The following is a 16,572-nucleotide window of genomic DNA, read 5'->3' as shown; positions in this document are numbered from 1 at the left end:
GGCTTCAGGGAAGCCTCCTGAAGCATTCAAAAGGCGAAAAACAGTCCAATGTGCAAACCGGAAGTTCGAGAATGGGTAGACCTGCGCGTCAACCCCAGCACAGCTTTGGCCCCCTTGGAGAAGTAAGTCTCCACAGAGAGCTCCGGCTTGGCATGGGCTGATTCAGAGGAGACCCCATCCTCTGGAAACCTTTCTGCTTTCCCAAACATCAAATGTTCCCCTTTCAAAAAACGACTAAAATAAGCACATGCACACTGAGAAGAGCCAGCCAGCCATTCCCTCCAAAAACCTAACACTGCGGGCTCTGCATCTTCGGCCTGAGCCGTTGACCGAGCAGTTGGTGAAGAAGGTTTGTGGGTGGAGTGTCTCTTGCCCTGCATCTGTCGGAATAGCAAACAAGAAAACACCCTTCTTCCCACCCTCCATCCCCCCACGCCGGGAGTCTCTGGAACTCAGTGTACGAAGAATGCTGTGCTTTCTTTGCCTTAGCATCGGGTGTTTCTGGGACACCTTTCCTCTTCTGAGATGATTTTGCTCTTCAGTTGATCTTGTCTCCTATTTCTGATCTTCCATATTCCTTTCAGTTTGTTCTGTTTGGTTTGTCCCCCCCCCCTTTCTTTGGATCAATCAGCAAATCAATCGGTAGATGCCTTTCCAAGCCCCTTGGATCCGGACTCAGCAAATGGTTGATCTTCTTGTTAAAAACAAGCCAGGCTCCCAGGCCTGGCTAAGGTGGCCTGGTTGTTTCCCAAATTGTCAGTTAAAAAAACTTTAAAAATTAAAAAGAGTGCGAGAGAATAAAGATTAGCTAGGCTGGCTAAAACTAAAATATAAATGCAAGGGTGCATATGTGTGTGTGTGTGTCTGATTTGTGGCTGCGATGTTCTCTCCAAACATTCCTGGGTAGGTGGGATTTTGCCATTCGTTAACTCATTTGTGCCCTCTCTCTCTCTCTCCCTCCCTCCCTCCTCTCCCCACTACCTTTCTCTCTTGCTTGCAACATCGGGACATTTGGCAGAGTCCACCGGGGGTAAGCATTGTTTCGATTCGTATTGATCTGGAATCAATTCCCTAGGTTTCATTTTGGAACTCTTGGGAAGCTTCATTGGAAAGAGCCAAACTTTGGATGGTACTTTGTCGAATGGAGCCAGGCAGGGTCCTGCTTTCTATATGAGATCTTGCCCTGGGTTTGTGTTTTCTTTTCTTTTTGCTGGAGGCTGCATGCAGGCCTCTTGGAACTACAGCTTTTCCCTCCTCAGCATTGGAAACTTGTGAGTTTCAGATAGAAATAGCCACCTTATTGAACTGGCCTCTTTTAGGGCATTTCCCAGGCTGATAGGCCGAATTGGAGCGATCTCCAAGTCATCCTAATTATTTCCCCTAAGAAGCAGAGGTGCTCAAGCCTTCCGAGGTAGTGGACACCCCCAAAACACCTAGCTCGCCTTTCCATTCTGGCTTCACCCTCCCAAGCCCTTCCTGCCAGCTGCTTCTGGGCTTCCATGCTTTCTGCTGGAGCTTGGAATAACCCTCAGCATGGGTTTGCGGATTCCATTCCCAAACTTCCGGTTTGTCCATGGGGGTGATTTTGTCCCTTCGGAGGTTTCAGGAAGCTTCCCTGAAGCCTCCGAAGAGTGAAAAACAGCCCAACACACAAACCAGAAGTCAGAAAATGGCCCATTTCCAGCCTCTGGAGGTCCTCTGAGGGGCAGGGGAGGCCGTTTTTGCCCTCTCCAGGCTCCAAGAAAGCCGTGCACGCATGTGTGGGGCAGTGGGGGGTCACACAGGTATGCACAGGGGTCATGGCATGGGGGGCATTAAGTTATGTGGGTGAGGACGCAAGCACATGCAATAGCTTGCATGCTCATGCTTTTGGAACCCGAGGCGAAAAAGGTTCACCATCACTGGTATATACCATGTTCATTATTATTTAATTTTCTATCTCTTTCTCACATCATTTCAGTATGTTCCATTTTTCTTTCCTAGCTATGTTCTATGTTTTATTGCTCTGCTCATTTGGATGATTCTTTCCAGAATTATTCTGGAGGAGGTAGAGAAGCATTAACAGCTACTGTGTAAAGCAGGAGACTTGAGCCCATGCATTTCCTTATCCAAAGACCCTTGGATTAGAACTGTATTGGATCCCATTCCTCTAAACTCTATGAATTCTGTTGTTCAAAGCCCTAATTAATTAAGTAGATAATGAGCCGCAGTGGTGCCGTGGTTAGAGTGCAGTACTGCAGGCTACTTTTGCTGATCACCAGCTGCCAACAGTATGGCAGATTGAATCTCACCAGGCTCAAGGGTGACTCAGACTTCTTTCCTTCCAAGGTGGGTAAAATGAGGACCCAGATTGTTGGGGGCAATATGCTAACTCTGCAAACTGCTTAGAGGGGGTTGTAAAGCATCATGAAGTGGTATATAAGTCTAAGTGCTATTGCTATTGCTATTTCTAAAGTCACACTTCATCCTCTGAGTCTTCAGGGGTCTCATTGTCACTGAATGGAGAAGCAGTGAGCTGAATGGCACTAGAGACCTAGAGTAGAAGGCAGAGGTTTTTTTATTCTTCTCATGAATTGTTTTAAGGCAAAAGCTATCGAGCACCGGCTGATTTCAGGAGGAACTGAAAAAAATAATTGTAATAGCTGAACCTTATTTTTCTCATTTAGAACTTCAGCCATAATTTATATATTGGTCATGCCCTTTCCTCTTCAATTTGCTATTGACTTGCTATTTAAGGCTCACAACTGAAATTGATTATTCCTCTACAGAGCTAACTGTGTTCTTAGACATCAGCTGTCTTGATCTCTTTCCTGGTTTTGCAGGAAATCAACAATCCTAATGACTAATGAGCTTCTTAGAACAATATTCAACTTAAAATGAGTTGTATTAAAAATAGAAAAGTTTGCTTTGGTCCATGGTTTTTTTTTATCTGAAGTTGTTCAATACAATAGAATAAAAATAAATTAAAGTTTAATAACTTGAATGCCATTAAAACAAGATTGGATCCAAATTTAATAGAATTTAGAATCATACCCATAAAGATGTTCCAATTTAATCCATAATACAGTACTGTACGTAGTGTCTTGAAAGGTAGTCACAATAAAAACTGCATTCCATGAACTAAATTTTGAAGATGTTACCGACATTATCTGTCAACCATCATCTCTAAAATAGGAGAACTATGCATTTTTCTCCAGAGCTTTGGAGGATACATAGAACAGATCCTCATTGTTATTGCTTACTACTTCTTTCATCCATTAACTGATTCTTTTGCATAGATCTCTTTAAATATTTGGGTCTTCTCATGAATATGGAAAAACAGAGAATCTTTGATAAAGTAATTAAGGCGCTACTTTTTGTAGAGTTGCATTGGAAGCGAGTGTTCTCAGGACAAAAATATATGTTATGTTAACAACCAACAGCTGTCTTTTTTTTTAAGGCTGAGAAGCACAAGCCTACATACCATTAAATCACGGAAAAGTGGAGAAAATAAATGCTGCAATTAAATCACTTCGGGGATAAAAAGCAACTCCATGTAGGGAGAGGGAAATCAACTGCCCAAAGAGATTCTATTCTTGGGTACAATAATGGTTATTATTTAGCAAGATTATCTATTATCTATACCAAGAACCAAATATTTGTTTAGAATCTGCCAGGTTTAAACCAGAAAGTCTGACAGCTTTCACATCACTAAGGTTTTGATTTATTTTTGCCTACTACTACTACCACCACCAATATTTTAATGTAATTTATTCTGCAGCAAAACCTATCAAGAGGTTGGTTTATTTTCATCACATAAAATAGTCTCTAGGTAATTTTTAAAAAACACTTTTCAAGTACAGTACTATACCTGCCAACCTTGATAATGGAAATATGAGGGGCACAATTCAATAAATCATCAGTGAAAACAACAGGGAATAGAAAGATCTCCTGGGCCAGAAAAGTGATAATGTTTTATCATTCTTTGGCACTAGGTTTGCAACAATTCTGTAGCTTCAGGCAGGCCATCCAGCAGATCTATTAAAATCAAAGGTTTCCAGTAGGTAAAGGTTTACCACGCTATACCGCAAGACTATAGGACTTCAGGCAACAGATGAAAATTATACTTTATGGAATCTCCAAAGCTGCAAGCTAGTTCATATTTCTAATAACAGATATGTCACATTTTAAAAGGTTTGAGACTTTCAGTAAAAAAAACAACAACATTTGTCGGGTTAAAAAAAATACACAAATTGCTTATAATTCTTTGATCCCTTTTTCTACTGTATAATGTCCACATTATCAGTTTACATTCATCCCAATATGCCGATTGTAAGCTCACTTCTTAGAGAACAGCTCCTTTTTCTTTTCTGTCTAGGGTTCCAGTTCACTGTGTGACGTATCAATTGGTTTTTCACCACTGTTTTAGAAGCACATTTGACTATGAATTGACTATGATTCTTTCTGTGTGTGCAGATGGAATGCTGTACAAACTGGCCCTCATCAAGATTCTGATGAAGATGGGGGAGGGGAGAGAATCCCCAAATGCCATGAATTTCACTAGAATCTTTTATTAGAAGCAATATAATGCAACATCCTGGGAGGTTGGCTGCGTTGTAACATCCTGAGCCTTTGTGTTGTAACCTCCTGAGTTCTGTGAGGTAATGTCCTGAGCAGATGGTTGTGATGTAACATCCCGGGCTTTGGTTTGGCTCTGAGTTTGCGGTCTGTCTATGTGTTCATGGCATGTGTCAGTTTGCTTTGTGTGGGGATTGTAGGGGGGGGGGGTGCAGCAGTTGTTTTGGCTTCTGGATGGTGGTTGCATTTCGTCTATGGGATGGGTTTGAGTTTGAGTCTGGTGAGGGTGATTGGTGGTGGCGTCCTGTGTTGTTCTGGGTCCAGTGTCAGTTTTCATGGCTGGGACTCATTTGTACTAGGGCTAATTTCCAGCTGTCTGGTAGGCGGGAGGTATCGTCAGGTTTATTCATGTTGTGGGCGTGTTTCTCTATTTCGATGGCTTCCAAAATTATTCTCTTGTTGAAGTGTTCAGTTTTGGAGATTAATTTGGTTCCTTCAAAAATCAATTTCATGTCCTGTTGCTTTAAGGTGCTGGAAAAGGGAGGATGTTTTTTCTTCTTTTCTGACTGTGTTCTTGTGTTCTGCGATGTGTGCATTTATTCTCCTATTAGTTTGTTCAATGTATGTGGCTGGGCAGATTTTGCATGGTATTTCATAGACTCCTTGGTTTTCTAGCTGGATCTTGTCTTTGGGGTGCCGAAGGCACCAGCCTGAAGATGGTGAGTGGGACCTCGTTGAAACGTCGCCAAGATACTCTCAATCTTACATGGAAAAAGACACAAATACGCCAAGACCTGCATACCTGTACCTGAATAAGATTGTCTTGGCAACGTTTCAGCGAGAACTCACTCGCCATCTTCAGGCTGTTGTCTTTGGCTTAAAATGCGAACGGAGTTGCCGTCTTTCTGTAAATCTTGGTGGGAAGGGATGGGGTGCTGGCTTTGGTGCTGGATGGGGTGCTGGCCAGCACCCCATCTCCTCCCACCAAGATATACAGAAAGACGGCAGCTCCGTTCGCATTTTAAGCCAAAGACAACAGCCTGAAGATGGCGAGTGAGATCTCGCTGAAACGTTGCCAAGATACTCTCAATCTTACATGGAAAAAGACATGAATACGCCAAGACCTGCATACCTGTACCTGAATAAGATTGTCTTGGCAACGTTTCAGCGAGATCTCACTCGCCATCTTCAGGCTGTTGTCTTTGGCTTAAAATGCGAACGGAGTTGCCGTCTTTCTGTAAATCTTGGTGGGAGGGGATGGGGTGCTGGCTTTGGTGCTGGATGGGGTGCTGGCCAGCACCCCATCTCCTCCCACCAAGATATACAGAAAGACGGCAGCTCCGTTCGCATTTTAAGCCAAAGACAACAGCCTGAAGATGGCGAGTGAGATCTCGCTGAAACGTTGCCAAGACAATCTCAATCTTACATGGGAAAAGACCCGAATACAACAAAACCAGCATACCTATACCGTGAAAATCTACGAAAACAAATATACATACATACATACATACATACATACATACATACATACATACATACATACATACATATTTGGGCATACCAGGGGTTGTAACACAAATACACACACACACACACACACACATATATGTGTGTTGTATTTATGCTGATAAATAAATAAAGGGAGACTAGTATAGATCCATTTCAAGCTATTTAGCTTTGCCATACCCTTACTGGGATTCGAACCAGGGCTGTATTACATATTAGGCAGTTATATTAGCCACTAAGCCACAGGCTCTCTTCCTTATCAGCTAGGCCAGGGAAATAGGTATGTATTTGTGTTACAACCCCTGGTATGGCCAAATATGGGAGGGAGCTCATTGCTCCCCCTTTCTGTCCTTCGGCTCATTACGGAGGACCATCCAGGCAGAAAACCATATTTTTATTTTTAATGTTGCCTTTTTATATTTGTGTTGTATTTATGCTGATAAATAAATAAAGGGAGACTAGTATAGATCCATTTCAAGCTATTTAGCTTTCATCAGCTAGCCATACCCTTACTGGGATTCAAACCAGGGCTGTATTACATATTAGGCAGTTATATTAGCCACTAAGCCACAGGCTCTCCTCCTTATCAGCTGAGCCAGGGAAATAGGTATGTATTTGTGTTACAACCCCTGGTATGCCCAAATGTGGGATAAGTATATATATAAGTTTTGTATTTGTACTGATAAATATATATATATATGTGTGTGTGTGTGTGTGTGTGTGTGTGCGCGCGCGCGCACGCGCGCGTACGTACGTACATACATACATACATACATACATACATACATACATACATATATATATATATATATATATATATATATATATATATATATAATGCATCCTATATTGCTGATATCCCAATTTGAGCCTTGAATATATGGTCATCCAGGTCAAAGAATTTCCAATGTATGGGACCTGAAACCCATCATATCTGAACAATGTGCTGATGAAACTATATTATTCATCTATCACTATAGTTTCCTCGATACTTTTAAATTTAAAATTAATATTGTCTAGAAATGAAAAATGTCACTGGGGAAGCTCAGGTTCACTTCTTCTTCAAAAGGCTTATGTAGAAAAAGTTTTTAAAATCATTTTTCCTTAAATTGTGCATGTACAGAGGAAAAAAATACGAGATTTTACAAATATGTTCAAGGTCTTATATAACACTTGCCATTTTTAGAAGTCAGAGCGAAAAATGTGATGCTTATGTTTGTCCTGTAAATGCACTCCTGGACACAGAACAACTGACATCTAAACGAACAACAATTGAGAAAGGAAATATTGACGTATCTGCATAATTGAAAAAATAAATAAATCAAAATGTTTCAATGTACACTTGAAAATTAGAATGAAATGCTGTTAGCGAAAAATGTGGATTGGTAAAGCAATCACGCTTTTTCAACAAGACTGGTATTTTATTTTAAAATCATGCTTAATAATTCAATCTGTGTGACATGGAAAAAAAAACTTTTTTTTTTGCAGCAAGGTTGTTATGAACAGTTATTTGAATTTTGACTTAAGGAAAAAAAACTGCCCTGGGGTGATAAGAGGCTTCTTAGAAATTTTTGTTTTCAGCCTTTGTTTCCCATATTCCCCAACATTAAAAAGCTCATATTAGTTGTGTGATTGAAAATATGGTGAGTAGAAATTACCCTGGATATCAGCACTGTTTATTCTACTATTTGATAACCTGTTCTTTAGAACTGTTCTTTTAGCTTCTGTGTTTGACAGTCGCCTTTACAATAGTAACCTTTTTAATATACCACCAGCAAGCACCAAAAGAAATGTTTTGAGGCATTTGACATAATGCCTACCTTTTAATTTCAGTATGGGAGAAAAAAGCAAAGCAAAAGGTAAAGCATCACATAAAATACTTCCTCTGAATTCTCCAGTCTGTAGAAAATATAGCCTCATCTTGACACTAAATCAAATTAAATGAAGTAGTTTGCTTAAAGCAAACTAAATGTAATGGTCCTGCACATATGCATATAAAGCTGTGGTTCTTTAAATGGAAAGAAACTTTTTGGGAACTAAGTGAATTCTGCTCCTATTTATCTAATTACAGTTTGTGTCGTAGATACTTTTCTCTGATTAGTTCTTTTCCTTGAAATGAGGTTTGCTGGCAACTATTATCTGAAGAATATTACTAAAAAAGTGGAACAGATAAGTGAAGTAGGTCATGTGACAGGATTTGATTTTTTAAAAAAAAACATTGTGCATGCTTATATTTTATATCATCATCAACATCATCATCAACATCATCATTCATCATCATTTAGTCATTGTCTATCCCCTGCAGGATGAAGGCTTCTTCCACGTTTTCAACAAAAACAGCCTTGAGCTTTCTTTTGCCATATTTTATATATGTTCTACTTAATCAATAGAAATGTTTTAGCTTCATTCATTATGAATGGACAAGTACATGGCTAAAATAGCCTGACTTCATCACGAGGATAGATTGTATTTCCCCCCCTTTTTCCTTTTGTGTTTTTTATTGGGGGTGGGGTGGGGGTGTTAGTTTCTTGAGTTGCTATGCCCAGAACTGCATTATATATTTTTTGATACAACAGAAGGAGAAAGCATTAATTGTGACCATCTAATTAAATGTATCTAATAATCTGATGTAAAAATAATAAATAAAATAAATAAAAGTATTTTAGTTCTTTCCTGGTGACAACTGATACTGATACTCTAAAAGCCAAATCCTTGATCCAGACCAAGTTGTGCCCTCCTGCTGTGAACTTTCATCATACATAGTCAGTATATTATCGTCAATACCTTTCTTAAATTGGTTTTCATCCTCCTAATTTGTGAAAGTATCTTAATTGATTGGATAGAATTGTTTGTAATTACTGTCTGTTGGGATAGTAAATTAGGATGAAATCAAATTAAGCAAATATTTAATAGGAAGACTGAATCTCTAGCTCTCTTCCATCACATTAAATCAGTCCTTTTCAAGCAATGGCTCCCAGGTGATACACCATCATTCCCACCATTATGCTAACTCTTAATAATTATGGGACTGTACAACGACTAGGAAGATTTTGATAGAAGAGATTGGTATAATTTCTGTTTACCAGCTATTCATCTGTAACTGCCCCTTGAATAGGATAACTCAACTAAATCTAAAATTAAGCTGCTGCTTCTATGACCATATTCAGCATGGAAGCCATCAGCCAGCTCCACTGTTTCCTTTTCTGGTGGCAGCAATAATCTTGGTTTGTTTTTTAGATCTTTCTTCCAATTATGAATTTTCAACTTAGAAATGTTGGTGGTCTTGAATACTATCCCACTGATGTTTGTGGAATACTGAACCAGCGTTCTGAATTTAAAATCAAATTATCAAATATTAATAACAAATACCCAATTGAATCATATGTTCTGAATAAATCTATAATTATTTTTCCTCTTTGTTACATGCTAATAAGAAGGCTGTGATGCAGAGTTCGTGTGTTTGTATTTCTCATTTGATTTAACATTGGACCCTTGTTCTGAAAATAGTTTCATAGTTCATCCGTGAGAAAAGGTTATGGCATTTTTGTTGATGTAGTGAGTTGTTTTATTTTAGTTCCTGCCTACATTGCATTCTAAATAGGACCCTCTGAGCTATGGGGTTTCTGGAACACTGCATGAGGCTTTGTAATGTATGAGTGTAGGTGTGTATGATGCGGTGTCCACTGTATTATCTTCCCCCTCCCCCCAAGGACTCAACAGGCAGGCTGGAAGGCTGTTTTTGACAGATGTCTCTCGACTGTAATGAAAAAGCTTATGCAAAATTATCTCCAGTCAGTATTAAGTATGGGAGGCACCCAGTACTTTGAAAGGTGAGAGCAATGAGTGTGTCATTCCCATGCTTGCCATCTCAGTTTGATAACCTGATTACTGAACAAGTAAATAAATTTCACATTTAGTTGCATTTATATTTAACAGTAGGGTGCTGTCAGAAACTTGAGTAGACCTGCTGCAAGCAAGATATGGGGTATTAGGCTGACTATTAGGCTAGCTGTCAGGAATGCATTGATGAGTTGCAATGAGCCACATTACCAGATTTCCCCCCTCTATTTTTAATGTATGATTCCCAAAAAACAGTCATAGCATGTAATCCTCCCAGATGACAAATGTATTAGAAGCATCCATAATAGTATTTAAAGCCATGTATATACCCATCACACTTTTAGTTCTTACAGTAAATATTGTTATGGAGGGATAAACAATAAATGGAAAGTCAAGGAGATTGAAGATATGATACGAGACAAAGAAAACATAGCTAAAACTGGTATAAACCAATAGCATAGAAATAGCAATAGGATGTAGATTTATATACCACCCATAGTGCTTTATAGCACACTCTGAGCAGTTTACAATGTCAGCATATTATCCCCAACTATCAGGTTTCCTCATTGTACTGACCTCGGAAAGATGGAAGGCTGAATCAGGTTCAAACTCCTGATTGCGGGTAGAGTTAGACTATAATAATGCACCACAACTTCTCCGTTCACTGTCTTTCTATCCTTGCTTTCAGATCAGTCCAATACATCAGAAAGTGCTGTTTATTTATTTTAATTTCTCATTTTGATTTCATTAGCTCTACCAATCTTCTCCCGCTCATTCAATTTTTTTCCCTTCATAGAATTGTTCTGCAGTTCAGGTTTTTTATTGAAGACTTGACTCTTCCCCCTTGGATTAGGATGGGAGTTAGCCCAGCAAATGTGAATTTGATGGATGTTATAACACTGGTAGGAAGTGTGATATTCCTTTGTGTAGTGTGACATTACTGTTTTAACTTTTGTTTTATTAGCTGCTGTGGGCTGCCTAAAATAATTGTGTATAAGATAAGTAAGCATTTAGTTCTATAAATAAATACATTCTATTTATATGGCCACACTGACTCAACATATTTCTTTCATATTGGTCACTTATTTTTGTATTAAATCCATGTTTATTATGCTAACATATTCACTCTTGACCGTATCTTTTTTTTAACCCTTTTAGCACACAATAAAAAGATGAAAACAAGATAGATCGATGACATCAGCAAGTATTGTGACTCCAATTGGCAAAAGAAAGCTGAGGTCTGTATTGGTTGGAAACACGCGGGAGAGTTCTTCATCCTGCAGTGGATAGGCAATGGCTATAACAGGGGTGTCCAAACTTGGCAACTTTAAGACTTGTGGACTTCAACTCCCAGAATTCCCCAGCCAGCAGAGCAGAGCTGGCTGGGGAATTCTGGGAGTTGAAGTCCACAAGTCTTAAAGTTGCCAAGTTTGGACACCCCTGGGCTATAATGATGATAATGATGAAACATATGAAATTTCACTTGGACTTTATGTGTGGATGTAGCTGTCCTGTATATATTTTCTGAACAATGCTAAGATCAATGTTTTTCATTGTCAACATTTTTTATGATTTCCCAGTCTAGCCTTACGGCCAAGGGAATTTCTAATTTGCTTTTCTTTTTCTTCTCTTTCTTCTTCTTCTTTTAGCTAGATTGTACTAATATACTAATTTAAAGAAAATGGATAATTTGTTATATGGTGAATTAGGGACTGTAGGCCTGCTGCCTATGGGAATCAATAAATATGCAGATAAAAACTTTAATGTTTCCAAGCTGTCATGTTTCACTATACTTTTAAAATAAACAAGTGGGAACATACAGTATATATTCCAAAGCCTAGACTATAACATTAGCTTTATTTCAAGAATGCTCCTGGAATATGCATAGGTAGCCCTGACTGAAGTTAGGAAAGCATAGTAGTAAAACCCAAGGCTTTGTTTAAAAGTGTGACTCCCTGCCAAGGATATCTGGACAGCAAGAAGATAGTGTGCTTGTTCTCTGGTAAAATTTTGTGTCATGCCATGCCAACCATTAGCAACCATTTTGTAATAGCACCTACAACATGCAAATGCGCCCAGCTTGGCTGTCACATTGTCATTTCTTAAAAGATATAAAAACCATCTGACAGCTTTCTTTTACACTTACTTTAAGGGAAATGACTGTAGCTCAGTTTTAGAGAGCAGACTTTGCATCAAAAGATCTCAGCTTCAATTTTTGTCATCTTTAGTTCTGGATAAGAAGCCCCAGAGAGCTGTTGCCAGTCAGCCCAACATAGCAGAAGGCAGCTTTCCTAAGTGTTTAAATTGATTCTCTGAGTGATAAAATTTAGACAACTGTCCTTGAAACCTGAAGGTAAATCATATAAAGGAAGATGCTTATTAATACATTCAGATGACAATCTGAAAACAGATAACACCAGTAATTTCCTGCCCTCCCCTGCCCCCACCAATACTGCATGTAATACAGTATTTGGAACAGTGACCTGCGGTGAGGTTTATGGCTGGTGAGGCTGGTGACGTCATCAGGAAGGCGGGGAATGGGACCACGTGTTCAGGAGGCTGAGGCAGCCTCAGCCTCCTGCACACATGGTCCCATTCCCCGCCTTCCTGAGACAACATGAAGGGGACCGCGGAGCGAGAGCCGGCAGAGCGCGCTCCGCGGTCCCCTTCATGTTGACTCAGGAAGGCAGGGAATCGGACCATGTGTGCCTTATCCCTTTTCCCTTTTTTTTTTCATGATGAGAGCGGTGAGGCTCTGCCTCCCCTGTCTCCCCTGACCGCACGTCCCTGATTTGGAATGACCTCAAGTTAAAAATTCAGTTGGGCAACATTGCAGAAAAATGTTCCATCAGTATTTACTACCTGAAAGTGTACCAAACAACCAGGAATATACAGTATGTATTTCAAGATATGGATCAAACATTGGTAGCTAAAACTAACTTAAAGTAATACCATCTATTTTTTTTTAAAAAAAAGAAAAGTTTTATTACTGAAGTAATTCTTCAATTTTAGCCAAAGTTCTTTAGGAAGAAGTACTAGAGAACAGGATTTACTTCTATATAGGCCTATTCTGAGGACATACACTTCCTACCATATAAACAACATCATTTGTCCCATGACTGTTGGTGCCCGAGACTATATTGCACCTTCAAGGTATTCAGAAAGCTAATCAAGGTTGGGGAAATACGTCTTTTAAATGCCTCAATAGTTGCAAGATGTTTATACCTTGTTTTTCTTTATTCCATATTATAGACGATACATGCAGTAAGATTAGATAAGATAGATGAGAGACAGACAGACAGACAGACAGAGAGAGACAGACAGATATGGAGAGAGACAGATGACACTTGCTGATAATTTTCAGTATTTCAAAGGCTGAGAGAATTATTAAAATGTGCAGTGGCACTGAGCTGAAAGGATTCTCAGCTGGAAACAAGAGAACCCAGTCTTTTGCATTAGAGATGGGCAATTTTCAATCAGAACATTCAGCCTAAGTTTTTTACGGTCCTCAGTTTTTCTCGACACCTGTTGTTGAAAGTCAGTAGTTACTGCTCTGAGGTACAAAATAAATCAAAATGAAAATTATAATCCTCTAATTTAATGGGTTTAGGATCAGCACCAAAGATTTGGAAGAGCTGAATTTCAAATTGTACCCCTCTATTCTACTATGACATAGCATCTAGTACTGGTTGGGTGCAATATGAGTCAATGGGTATTTCGTAGTCATCTATTATGTAAATTACCATCAAAGTCTAAATTATGTTTACTTTTTTTATAAGGACTGAAAGAGATAAATTGAAGGTAGGATTCGGTAAAAACTTTCTCAACTCCAGATTATTCTAAAAATGACAGTACATTATAATAGAGAATCAAACAATGAGCCCTCTTTGCTTACACAAATATATATAAAGCAAAATGTTTCATTTTTTTTTTACCCAGTTGGAGATATGGCATATTTTACAGTCCAACATTGGATTCAGAAAAGGAAGTTAAAATGTTAGAGTGAGTTAATAATATAGAAAAAGAAAAGATAACTTGACTTCATTTTAAAGGAAGATGTGATATTGATTCAAAGCAAAATAATTCTTCATAAGAATTATGCTTCCATATACTATTAATATTATAGGTTATATGCCAGAAAGAATTCGACTACACAAATATTTCTTTGCTTCCATTTAGAATATATTGCTTGGATAAAAATATTACTGAGGCTATTCCTTTGTGCTCAATACATAAACAAGAGTTGGTGTTGACCTATAAAATTCTTTATCGTAGGATGCCTAGTTATCTATAGGACAATTTTCTACCTGAATCAGTTCATTCAGTACATTTTCCTAGGGTGTTTTTGGTTCTATGCCATTTTTATAAAGATATAAAAGAGGTGCTGCTTCTCTTTTGTTACTCCAGCTTTGGAATATTTTAGAATACTTTTTTCTTAGAATTAAGGTTTGATGCATTCCTTCTAACATTCTGGAAGCTTTTCTTGAATTTATTCAAAGTCTGCTATCACTATCTTAAATTCTTTATCCTTTGAATTATCTAATTGATAATAACAATTGATTGAATTGTTTAAATAATTTTATTTGGCTTTGTTATGATGTTATGTCTTATTGCTGTTAATATACCATATTTTTTGCACTATAAGACCGTCCGGAACATAAGACACACCTAGCTTTTGGGGAGGAAAACAAGAAAACAAAATCTGCTTCTGCCTCCCAGCATCCATCCATGCGGTATTCATCTGACTAGCATCATTGCAGCAAACAGCCTGGTCAGCTTCAGCACGTTATTGCATACCCAGCACATGGCTCATCAACGCCCACCGGTGAACTGAGCTGAGCTTCTGCCGCCGGAGACCTTTGGAGCAGCTGATTGGCAGTTGGCTCAGCATCCCGGAATACCGCAGATCAGCTGTTCTAGGTGGCAGACGGCAATCCCTGCGCCTGGAACAGCTGATCAGTGGTATTCCGGGAGGCCAAGCCAACTGCCAATTAGCTGTTTGGCAGCGAAGGCTGCAGCTTTCCCCAGCGGCAGTGAGCGGTGAATGCTACTGCCGCACCAACCCCTCCCCCCTCCGCAATATTTGCTCTATAAGTCACACAGACATTTCCACCCATTTTTTGGAGGGGGAGGGGGAAGTACGTCTTATAGTACAAAAAATATGGTAAGTCTCCTTGAATTTTATTTCATTAGATGTTGGCTGTGAACACTTTTTTGTGTTATTTCAGCAGAATAAGAACAAAACAAATTAATAAACAAGCAGTTAGTGAAAGCATACAAAGGTTACCGTATTGTTCTTGAAATAACAAATTCTCTAGCTACTATTTTTGCAACTTTCTTAGCACTTAATAAGAAGATATACAAATTCATGAATGACTTAGTTCCCATACGTTTACATATCCAAACAAATCTCTACTTGAAAGGGAATTTTAAGAATTAAGAGTTCCAAACAAATGTATCACAATACAGTACACAGTGTAACAGAGAATATAGAAAAATATAATCTTGTGTAAAGAGACTGGTTATATACTTCCTACAAAACAGTCCATTTTTGAAAGAAGTCTGCTTTGGACAGTTACCATACTCTATACAGTATAGAGTATAAGACGCACCATTTTTCCTGAAAAAAGACGCTGAAAATCTGGGTGCATCTTATACATTGAATACAGCATTTTTTGCCTCCCAAAGCCCCGCCCCCTTCATCAAAATGGCTGTGCATACCCTTATGGAGGCTTTCAGAGCTCCTGGGTGTTGAGAAGGGCAGAAATAAGCAAACAATGGGCTGTTTTTTGCCCCCCCCCAGCCCCCAGCACTCTATAAGCCTCCATAAGGCTATGCATACAATTTTTTTGACAAAAAACAGGTCGTTTTCTCCTCATTTTTGCCCCCCCCAGGAGCACTCTGCAAGCCCCCCCCCCCAAGGCTATTCATGCTTTTAAAAAAAACGGGCCCGTTTTGGAGAGGTTTGCAGAATGCAAAAACTTTTTTTTTTCCTTTTGGAAAGCTCTTTAACTGATTGATGAGAATTACACTGATCAAGTGCTGTGCCAGCAGAAACAAAGTTAGTTGCTGCAGATTGTCAGCAATTTCCTTCTCCAGCACATGGATAAATACATTTGGAAATATCTACCTACCTACCTACTCTCTCTCCCTCCCTCCCTCCCTACTGTATTCCCCCCCTCTCTCTATCCCTCTATCTACCTACATACCCTGTCTCCCTACCTACCTACTGTATTTCTCTATCTCTATTTCTCTCTGTCTCCATCTACCTACCTACCTACTCTTTCCCTCCCTCCCTCCCTCCTATATTTCTCTCTCTTTCTCTCCCTCTATCTACCTACCTACTTTTAAGAAAAATTCCTCTTCAAAACCTTAGTACATCTTATACTCTGGTGCGTCTTATACTCCAAAAATTACGGTATTCAGAAAAAAAACTAACATGATTTTGAATAAACTCTTTGCTCAGTAATTACTTCAGTAATTACAGTAGTTATATAGAAATGCCCTTGCAATACTGTGTTGAATATAGCTATTCCTCATCCTAGATTTGAAGTTGCTTTTTAACTGATAGATTTACTACATTTATCTCCAAAGATGTAAACCAAAGTACCACATTTGCTGGTGATCAGCCCTTGAAAGATGCTTTCAACAGAACTCCCCCATTGTACA

Source organism: Natrix helvetica (assembly GCF_964273705.1).
Source record: "Natrix helvetica genome assembly, chromosome: 4".
NCBI classification, from domain to species: domain Eukaryota; kingdom Metazoa; phylum Chordata; class Lepidosauria; order Squamata; family Natricidae; genus Natrix; species Natrix helvetica.
Note: the sequence above shows the minus strand (reverse complement) of the source record.